Source organism: Dipteris shenzhenensis, chromosome 4, assembly GCF_047967505.1.
Source record: "Dipteris shenzhenensis isolate YYH24624 ecotype China chromosome 4, Dip_SZ_1.0, whole genome shotgun sequence".
NCBI lineage: Eukaryota > Viridiplantae > Streptophyta > Polypodiopsida > Gleicheniales > Dipteridaceae > Dipteris > Dipteris shenzhenensis.
Genome location: NC_141599.1, coordinates 58,783,261 through 58,795,106, shown reverse-complemented (window position 1 = coordinate 58,795,106; position 11,846 = coordinate 58,783,261).

Genomic DNA, 11,846 nt, shown 5'->3' with positions numbered 1-11,846 from the left:
TGTATATTCTTGTTTTTTTATATAGATAGATATTTATGATATGATATTTTAAGAATATATATATATAAATAAACAAATAGATTTACTTAAATATATTAGAGTATATATAAGTTTATATATTATATTTTATATTTTTTAAAATATAATATAAATAATATATATATATATGTATTTAGATTTATATAGTTTTGTTACATATAAATATAGATTTATTTATTCATTTACTTATTTGCTTAGATATAGATAAATATATGAATATTTACTTATTTATAAGGAAGTAAATAAGTAAATATTCATATATTTATAGAAATATTTATCTACAAATGAATTTTAATATATATATATATATATATATATATATATGTATGTATGTATGTATGTATGTATACTCTCTCTCTCTCTCTCTCTCTCTCTCTCTCTCTCTCTCTCTCTCTCTCTCTCTCTGTACATGTATTCGTGCAAGCTTCTCTTTTTGTTACTATCTTTGCTGTAGTCAATATTGAACGTGCCCAATGCGCACGTTTGAGTTGTATTTGCCAGGGTCATTTGTATTTTTTGCAGTGTTGCTGTGAGGCTTTTGTGTAGTGAATGTGGGGCCTTGTAAGCATTGATTTCGTTGTTCCTTGTTTTTAGGATTGTCAGTATGCACTCTACACCATTTTCGTAAAGTTTTTCCTCGTATCGAAGATCGAAATTTCCATTGTAGTATGTTGCGAGCCCTAGTCCCTCTATTGTTGCAACATGTTTTATAAATGGCAATTCCACCTCATTTGCACTATTTGTGTATGTTTCTTGCAAGCACACTATTCTTGCGTTCATCAGAGACCCTCCTCTTGCATTCGAAAGTCTTTAGCATTTTTTAATCTCATACATTGTAGCATAAAAAAAATTGGGAGTTACACCCAAATAGATTTGAGTACCTCAAAAATCTTGCAAGAGGAATTGATATATCTTTTCAACTTTCTTTTTTTCTTACATTTGGAGACCCTTAGCACATTCTTGTTGCTTACACTATTTCTAGCATTGTAAGAACTGGAAGGAGCTACATTTGAATGCTAAAATAATTTGAAGCACCTCAAAGAGGGATAAAACTTGCAGGATTAATTTGTACATCATGTCAATCTTCCCCTTTTCTTGTTGCTGAATTACTGAGATGGATAGGGATAACAACTGTGGTTGGGCATTGAAGCCTACGGTTACAAGTGTGAAACAACAGCTCTAGCTTTTGTTTTACCTTGATTGATGTTGGTGAGCCTAGCTACTTATCTAAGCTTTTTGGTTAAAAGGAGGGAGGATAGTGATACCCTTATAGGCAACTTTGATCACTATGCAGTGTTCCTCAGTTCGGGAATGCTTATTACAAGAAAGCCTTTTATTTTACCCCCAAGAGGGTTTTGACACCTTTTGACATCTTTTCGGAGGCTCCATACAAGTAGTATAGCTGATCAGATGGCGGGCTATTTACTATAATGTGGATGTTATGCAAGCAAGACATAAATATTGGATGCTTTTTGTTATACCTTGTTTTGGAAAAACTAGAAATTATGGCTAGAAAAAACTGTGGGGTGAAAAAACACTATTTGAATTCTACACTACATAAATGATATACATCTTGAACATGACAATCTTAATCTAGTACTGTATGTTTATGGAAATATGTCTAACTATCAACCTTGGATGTAGGGTGCAACACTCTAAAAATATACTTCACCATAGGATACAATAGTAGCATGGGAATGAGGATGCATTGGATGTTAAGGGCAGTTTAATACATAGGAGCCAAGAGGGTGTAATAAGGGAGAAATAGATTTTTGTTTTAGTAGGTAATAGAGTTACATAGGTGGTTTATGCATTTACTATTGGCATCATTTTTTCATTTTGACACCTATCATACAAATCCACTTTTATTCACTTATTATCAGTAGGTGGGGAGTAAGTTCTACATGGTGGGCTTACTCCTCACCATGTGGTCTTACCCTTCCGATTAGGGATGGGCCACACACACACACACACAAAAAAAAAAATTTTGAATTAATAAATGTATCTCACACACAAACACTTATTTCTTCACACACACACATATACTTTCCCGACTATAAGTTACTCTTTTATGTACCCCCCATGAAATCTCCCCTTTACACTCTCTTCTTAACCACCCCACACATCAAACCCAATAATCGTCCCATACCTCCTCTAAGCTCCTCTAATCGCTTCTCTACCCATGCACTGATTTGCTCCTCACTCCACTTGTGACATAAACTTCACTTATGGCTTAAATTATTATTTAAAGAAAGAAAAAATATACATATATCTAAGAATCCATATGGTTGTCTATATTCTTAGGTAAAGTGATAACAAGTCGGGGATAACAGGCATTACCTGTCTATCAAAACGTAACCTCAACGTAACTATGATGTTCTAACCCTAGTTTATTTGGATGGTGAAAAGTAAGTGGACCCTGACCTCGAAACTCAATATTATGTTTTTAATATTAATTTTGTCAAACTTAATATTATTAAAAATTCTTAATTTTAACCAAAGTTTTTGCAAACTCTAGTTGTTGCAAACTCAACTTAGGTGTCTCAAACATTTTTTCCATATATGTTTCCCTTTTTTTACTTTTTATCCACTTGATGGAATTAATTGTATGGCTCAATTATTGATAGGACTTTTTAATGTCCCACCCAGCCACACATGCACACACACACACACACACACACACACACATACTATTCTCCTTTTTCTTTTGCATCCACTTAATTTCTTAAGTTTTCCTTTTCCTTTTTTTTCTAATTCCTTCTCACAAACACTCCCTAATTTTATTGATTCCTCCTATTTTTCTTAAATTTCTTTCTTAAAGCTCTCTCTCTCTCTCTCTCTCTCTCTCTCTCTCTCCCCCCCCCCCGCATCTTTAACCAATTTTCTTCTATTTTATTTCCTATTTTTCCTCTTCCTTCCCCATAATTTTCCCTAGTTTCACTTGATTTCACTCCAATTATTTTAATTATTTTTTTAAAACTAAAATTTAAACTTCTTTTTCCTTTTTTAAAAATTCCCTCTAAGTCCCTTTTTTTACACCTTGAAAGTCCACATCGAGTTGTTTAAGTTTGTGTTTAGGCCACTCTTTTATTGTGACCTGATAACAAGGGAGCGCTGTTTATGACACTTGTCTTCCCAATTAAAGTTAAGCTAGTTCTTACCATGTTTTCTTGTTGCATGGTGGTAGGTATGCTGACTCTTCTCTTCAATAAAAGAGATGCTTATCAAGACTTCACCAAGCTCCTTTTTTTTGGTAGAAATGTTTTTTGCAAAAACATTATTGTCATTTCTTATCAAAGCTCTTATATACTTTTTATGCAGTTTTGTACATGCTTTACCTACATACTCAAACTCTTCCTTAATTAAATAGCTATGACTTGATGTTTGGCAACCTACAGGTCTTCCACAAGGTGCATAGATAGCTACAACTTAAGGATCTCATGTCTACCACAAGGTGCATAGATAGAAAGAGGTACCTACAAAAGGAATTTTATCTACCAATGTGTTGTAGCCATCTATCCACCATGTGGTGGACAATAGGTAGCTACCTATTCTATGGAGTAGCTACCACTATGTTGTAGCTATCTATCCACCACCATGCAGTACCTACCATGGTGTTATAGTCACCATGAGGTAGCTACCATGGTGACCACTACTTGTGGTAGTACTACTGCTACTATTGATCGAGATTTGCTTGATTTTCTCAAACACTTGAGAAATGACATCCCTTCAATTGAGCTGGATTCTCTGGACAAGGCAGATGCCAGTCATACTTCAAGTGAAATGGAGTGAGTCAAAGTGGATGCACCAGTCCAATTTCTCTTACCTAAGAGGACAATTGAAGAGTTGGCAAAATAATTCTTGCCATCCCATCTTACTTTCCCAATTTCATAATATCATCCCTTGGACTATTAACAATCACCTATATAATATATACATGGGGCCATTCGTGTGGAAGGGCAGGTACAAGGGAAACCTTGCCACCTCAATCATAGTCCATACACCCTCCTATGTTGTATCATTCATGACACAATCATATTAATAGCAAGACTATTGGTTAGTTTTGACTAGTCAAATCCCTCCCAAGTATGCAATGGATGAGATTCTAATGTCTTCCTAGTCAAGTGTGGACATGGAAACATAATTAAGCTTAGGCTTTGTCTCATCCCCGATGAACAATTAAATGGTCATCATGTCACACCTACTTTTTTATGCCTCTCACAAATTGATAAAGCCTTCTCTTGGTCCCTATAAGAGTTCATATCTTCTTGTCAAGCCCCTCATGGATCACTAGAGAGAAGGAGTTCCAAGAGAGAATGTCCCAAGTCATAGATCCATCCTTGACATTGGTTATAATGTCGCAACAAACCTTGAACCATGAGCATCAGAAGATATGTTTTCCCTGTTCCAATACGTGTCTGCTATGGTTTCGAGTGTCTCTTTTTCTTGTTTGAATACCCAACTGTCTCTTATTGGTTTGGCTTGGTACAAGTCTCCTGAACAAATGACATTGATGCCACCCAAGTATTCCATGTGGTTTCTTTTGAATGTATGCATGTGAAGGTCAACAAAATCTAAAGTTCATCTACCAACTAGTGAAATCTCATCAAATGCAATAAGTTGTACTTGTTCATATAGGTGAATAAGTGTATCTAGTTTTTTTCTAGCCAAGCTTGTTAGGTTCTTTGTTTGTAATGGTAAATGAAGTGCAGAGTGAATTGTGAGCCTGTTTATGTTGTATGCCGCTTTTCTTGTGTAGGCTAACATTAGGACACGCATCAAATTGTAATCTATGTTTTGTATTTTTTGGTTGTAATGTCGCAACAAACCTTGAACTATGAGCATCAGAAGATATGTTTTCCCTGTTCAAGCCCAACCTGTTAAAAAGAGGTGTATTTTTTTGTTTGGTTTTATTCATTTTCGTATCATAATGTCATCGAATAGTTGTCTTTGTTCAAAGTTCAATGATCGAATCATTTTGTAGTACTTGTCATTATGCATGAGAATTTGTTTTTTAATAGGAATTATAAATTTGTTGTTCAATGTTTTCTGATGTTTTGCTTTCATGTCTAATGCAATGTCAGATTTTAAAATAGCATCAATGTTTGTGTCATTCATAACATCCTTTGCATATATTGTTTTATTTTGTAGTGCTCCTTTACGCAAACGAACCCAAATTGATTACATGACCTTATTGATTAGAACTTTAATCAATTTGAAGAACAAATTTGGTATATTTTGTGAGAAATGCAAAGATGTGTGTGTTAATTCCCATTTTGCTATGTCTTGGTATGTTAGCCTTGTGTTTCCAATTTGTCTTTCATGTCCGAAAAACAGTGTTAGAGAGTTTAGTTCTTCACTGTGTTTGTCTTAAAACAAACCTAATGGTGTGTTGTCTTCATAAGGAGTGGCATATCTGACATCTGTTTCGTAATCTACAACTTGTTCAACTGTAATAAGATTATGTATTAATGTGTGTATAGTTATCGTCATTTTCCTCACCATCAGCCTCGTCATTGCTATTGTCTTCTTCCGTTGTCTGATCACCATGTAATATTTGTTGCAAATGTTCATTTCATTTGTTGTTTATTTCAACATTGTTAGCTTTATAGAGCAGTGTTTGAATAAGGCCATATAGTGCTTGCATTAGGACATTCGGACGAACTTTTTCGAGAAGATATGTACCCTTATATTGTAGTTTTTTCTTGATTCCAAGGATTATGGATGATTCATCATTAATGAATCGTGGTAAGATATGCTATACTTTACTTGTATTGGATACAACATTAACAATGCTACCGTGTACACCATACTATCCACTGTGTGATAGTTCTCTGATTTGAGTGAATGCTATTTTAGGGGCAACCAATTGCTCCTCGATGTCATTTAGAATTGTGATAGCAGGTATTGCCGCATTTCGTTGAATTTGGGTGGGGACAAAATACTTCGACAATGTGATAAACATATGGCTTTCTTACACTCTATGCAAATACGTTCGTTTTTTGCACAAAATGCTATTTTATATTGTCTTTTGGCCATTATCCAAGCATGTGTGTCTTCTTTAAGATATACAGTTTGTTTTTTGAATAGTAAACACTTGCAAGATATGCATGCATACGTTGGAGTATCTCAAATTGCGTCAATATATGCACGTACATATTTTATAGGAGTTTCAAATATTTTTGAGTACTTTGCTAGTGTTATGTAGTCATTTCTTAGAGATGTACGCTTTCTGCTTTGGTTGTCGAATCGTTTTTAACACTCGGAGTTATCATTGCTTGTGTTGTTTCTGGAGAATAAGGACATTGCTTGGTTCTATTGATGTGATCATTGCTTTGAGCTATGGGTTCTTTTGTCAGTGTCTGGAATATAGCATTGTCTCTTTTTTTTAAATTTGAGATTTTACCTCTAGTAGAATCGACACGTATTGCAGTTAATGGAAACTTTTCGCGTAAGGTGCACACACTGTCATTTGTTGAATTGTAGTTGTTTGTTTTCATAATCTCCTCCAAATTAAGAACCATGGCTTTTGTCCAATGAGTGTTCTTTTTTATTGGTTGCACCATGCTTATGTATGTAAACATTTCAGGATGTTTTATTATAACTTCTACTTCTTTTGTTTGTTTTGGAAGCTTTGTAGGCACTAAATTATCATATTTTATTTCATCATTAGCATGATACGTTCTCAGTTTAAAACTGAAACTGTTGAATAGAACTTGTTGCAAGAATAGGTCGTCAGCACAATAGTAATAATGATCATGTAGCAATCCTTGAAAGTATTCTTCAGTGTTGTGAATGTGCAAGTAAAGCTATTTAAAGAGGCATGATTCAAAGAATTGTAACCCCGCATGATTCAAAGAATTGTAGCCCCCATTCCTCGTGTGCATATGTAGTTGTCTGTAGCAATTTGTATCCTTTGAAGTGAACTATTTATTTTAGTGCTGTAGGCGTCATATGAAAGTGCAATATGTAAGATATGCATGTAAAAATGACTATAACTACAATTGTTGCCAAGGGGTGATAATTTTCTTGGCCTTTATTTATAAGATCTTTACATTCTTCCTTGTACTTGCAAATGGTGGTTGTCAAAACAAACATTGGATTAATTGTAAATGGCTCGGTGGAAGGATCAAAAACCAAATTGAAGTCAACACTTCCCCTGTCATTCTGAGTTTTCTATTGCATACAGAATAGTCGGTTATTCTAATACAATCACTAACATTAAGGGTTTTGACAAAATTTGCATATTAGACCTTGCTTATTGCAAGGGTGATGCAGCCATTCCCCTCTCTGTCAATAAGCTCTAGCTTTAAGCTTTCGGGGTAACCAACGTTTTGTAAAGTCCATGTGCCATACTTGTTAAGAACTCTCCCTTCAAATATTCCATTTCTATCGGATAAGTCAATTTCATCAATTGATAGAGGTCTATCAATCGGAGAATACTCAGTGTCTGTACTTGCTTGGTTCGATGATTCTAAGAATAAGATATTGGGAGATCTCTCATCCTTTGGGGCCTCTAACTTTAGTCTCTTATCATCTCTCCAATCAACATTCGGGAAGTAGCACTTCACAAAACATTTATCAATGGTTACGATAGCACAACTGGACGGTTCTACATCGACATCATAGCCGTAGCACCTTCACCTTGGTCGAAAGAGTTGCTCACCCCTGTAAAAAACACGCATTGTTCTACATTCATTATGAACTAGATACTATAAATTTAGCTTATAAACCATTCATCACAAAAGTACTACTTCCATATGCAATTTTAAAATTTAGATTTTAAAATACTTCTCCCAATAGCACTTTAAAAAGATAAAACTTAAAGATAAAAGAAAATTTTAGCATACATATTTGAAGCCTTTTCCAACATTTTAAAAAAAAGACATTCTAAAATTATTATATCGACAAGTTCTTGAAATAACAAAGCTTGGATTTTAGTACTTTCAGTGCTATGTACAACATGTGTAATCTATACCACTTAACTTGAAAGTGATATGTATAAACTACACCACTTGGCTTGAAAGTGATATGTACAATAGTATGTATACATTGTACTACTTAGCTTGAAATTGCTAACCATACAAGTGCATGTGTGTACTTATAAACTCCGAAAAACCTAATGCCCTTGTGGTTTCATAGTACAAAGGCTTCATCGTACTCTTGTTTTTGGTTTTGTTATACTTGACAACCTTTCTCTTGTGTGTCTTCTTCCTGGCATTGATGGATCTCAAGTTTGTGTTATAATCTAGTGCTGAAAATTCTTTGTCCGAAAAAAACCTGCTTGTAGATTATGTATGCTATCTTTGGTACATCTTGCTATAATGCTTTAGGTTAAAAAAGAGGGTACAAACATGTACACCAGCAGATGCTAGCTGCTAAAGCCACCCAAAAAACAAAAAAACCTAATTGGAACAAAAAGCCTTTATATTATTCTGAAAGCCACTCTTTACATATCCAAGTTGTGAGCCACTGTTTAGGTTGACATACAGTTGGGCTGTAAAAATTTGAAGGATGTAAGAGCCTGACATAGAATCTCTATAAGATAATTATAAGTAAATGGCCATAAGATCATGGGGTACAATCGACAGCTCGCATCTAAGCGTTTACATTTCATTAACCTACATGAAACTCCTAAAGTAATACAAGGTACACCTAGTAGTAGTATTGCGTTACATGGACTGTAGCGGCCATTAGTGTCTCTCTTGAGTTTAAATGCCCAAATTTTCCATGTGGCACGCTTGCCTCTACGCAAGTCACACAACTCCTAAGTGTCATTATGAGAATTCAAGCTAACTTAGATTTCATTTCAGGCTGAAAATCAGATGGCTGAAAGCAATAATTATGTATGGCCATCATCTTTAGGAATGAAAACTGATGCATTTTCTGGAGTAGGCATCCCCTACAAACATGTTTGGACAATCATGCTTGATTGCACTCAACCCTTAATGGCTGCAGATTTCTCACTAGAAAAAATGACCTATAAATGAGTCAAATCTATTCACACAATTGACTGTAGAAGAGCAATCCAAGTTCGAATAGTTGAAAACTCAAATATAGTAGCAGGCCCCAGAGGCGAAACCAGAATCCAAGCCTAGGAAAACAATGCTGAACTGCTCGGAACAATCTGACAAGAAAAGAGAGCTGAAAACTAAAAAAATAAGGCAAAACCTCTAAAATCTGGAGTAACCAGTTGTAAACATCCCCAGGTGACTATTGACACTCTAAAATGTTTGTAACTTTAAATGTTGCAACAGAGATCTAAAATCTAGTAGGGCAGCAATCGCCTGCAAAATGCCTTCAAGGGAGAAGTGCACATAAGCGAAATTGGTCAAAGTCGCTCTACAAACAGGCGCACAGCAAGAGGCAGCAGGCCAACTGAAGCTGTAGCTCACACTTTCACACGACAGACCAAGCGCTTTTTTTTGTGATTTCCTAAGAGGGCTATGTAAGGACAATAATTATTTTGATCGATATTGTCGGTCGTCATTTTTTACATTTGGAATGACTTGCTGTTTCGAAACGGAAAGGTTTGTAATACCCAAAATATAAGGAGGAAGACCTTACATGAATGTCATTACACTCAACGTGCACAAAAATGTTTGAACAATCCTGGTTAGCTGTAATCAACCCTTAATAGCTGCAGAGCAATCCAATTGGAACAGCTCAAAACTCAGATGCAGGAGCACTAAAACAACTCCCGGAGGTAGATCTAGGCTCCAAGCCCAAGAAAGTACTGAATAGCCCCAACCAATCTGAACAACAAAGAGAGTCAAAATGGACCTACGGCCCTGAGTGATTGTGGACAGCTCTAGTCACACAGCAATAGGCAGCTTAGAAAGGCTTCGAAATGAGTCCCAAATCTCCAAAAAGGGTTGCACAAGAAAGAAAAAGCCCCTACAATGTAAGGACTCGTTCTTGTATATGCAGAATGGATAATGCAGAATGGATACTGACAATAGCGATTGCTGCAGAGAATGCCAAATATAGTTGTAGCTCACACTTTCACATGGCAGAGCAAGATAGAAGCTGACCTTTATGATTCCCTGACAGGGGTATGTATGACCAATAATCATTTTACATGTGGCAAAATGCCAGCAGTGTCAAGTAAATAAGGTAGAATGCCTAGCATTAGAAGGGTTTTCACATCCTCTAGACATCTCTGGAAGGAAAATGGGAGGGTATTTCCATGGGGGGAAAATAATTCAAGTCCTACAAAAACTAGTGAATAATAAAACTTTTAAGTGTGTAAACATCAAATATTCCAAAACTTTGTGTGTGCCTCATCAACCTAGAAGAAGTCAAACAGGAAAAGAGAATACTAGAAACCGTAGGACATGCTTATTGGTGACAATCAAGTTCAAGTAACCTCAAATGGATCAAACACACAAGAAGAAGAGAGCACTACAAACAGTAGCAAAGAAGAGGACTTCAACAGATGTATTGACATACAATCAACCCGTACAAGTTTGAAGGACAAAGAACCATAAAATATAATGTCCAGAAAAGAATTGTAAGTACATGACCATAAGATCCATGGCTCCAAATCAATGCCACCATGGGCAGATCAACATGGATATTGTCCAACATTAGGGTTGCCATTTGGACAGCAAATGGGCTGACACATGGCCCTCACATACGGTTGGATGTAGCACCAGATGGCTGCCACATAGGCAGCAATGTCTTCATGAAGATTGGGTGGCAGATCTACAGCAGAGAAGGTTGGATCTGCTGGACATAGATCAGGCCTAATACGCTGTTCTATACAAGCCAGTAGAGGGTAAAGGAGAGCCATGCATGGAATAGAAATGGGTCCAGAATGTGGGTATAGAGTGGCAGTGCTATTGGCATTTATAGCTCCAGCCTGTGCTTGGTCACCACCAGATCAGCTGTTTGGCCACCAGATATCCTGGTCTGGAGAACCATATAGAGGCAACATATCAGTCAAACACACAAGGAAAAGAGAACACTAGAAAGTGTAGGACATGCTTATTGGTGACAATCAAGTTCAAGTAACCTCAGATGGATCAAACACAAAAGAAGAAGAGAGCACTACAAACTGTAGCAAAGACGAGAAGTTCAACAGATGTGTTGACATACAATCAACCTATACAAGTTTGAAGGACAAAGAACCATAAATATAATGTCCAGAAAAGAATTGTAAGTACATGACCATAAGATCCATGGCTCCAAATCAATGCCACCATGGGCAGATCAACATGGATATTGTCCAACATAGGGCTGCCATTTGGATAGCAGATGGGTTGACACATGGCCCTCACATACGGTTGAATGTAGCAGCAGATGGCTGCCACATAGGCAGCAATGTCTTGATGAAGATTATTATTCGACCAAACAGTGGGCAAAACACAGCTGAAACTGAGCACAAACTATCCAGCAAAGGGGTTGGCACATAACAGTAGAGAACTCTCTGCTAAAACTGTATGATCTCTCCATATTGAACACCTCCCTCCTGACTACGAACAGCAAATAGAATACAGAAAGAGAGAGAAAGAGAGCTTTCAATAAATTATTCCACCAAACAGTGGGCAAAAAACAACTGAAACTGAGCAGAAACTATCCACCAGTAAAGGGGTTGGCAGATAATAGTAGACAACTCTTTGCCAAGAGTGAAACTCTCCCTCAGTCAGATGCTGCCTTGGATGAAGACAAAACACTGGGCATCACTAAAATATCTCATGGTCCCTGGATACAACAGAAAACACTGGGCATTTCAGGAAGAGGAAGCCTTGGATTCCCTATATGCTCTTTGGGCACAGCTAAGATTCTTCAAGGGGAATTTGCGA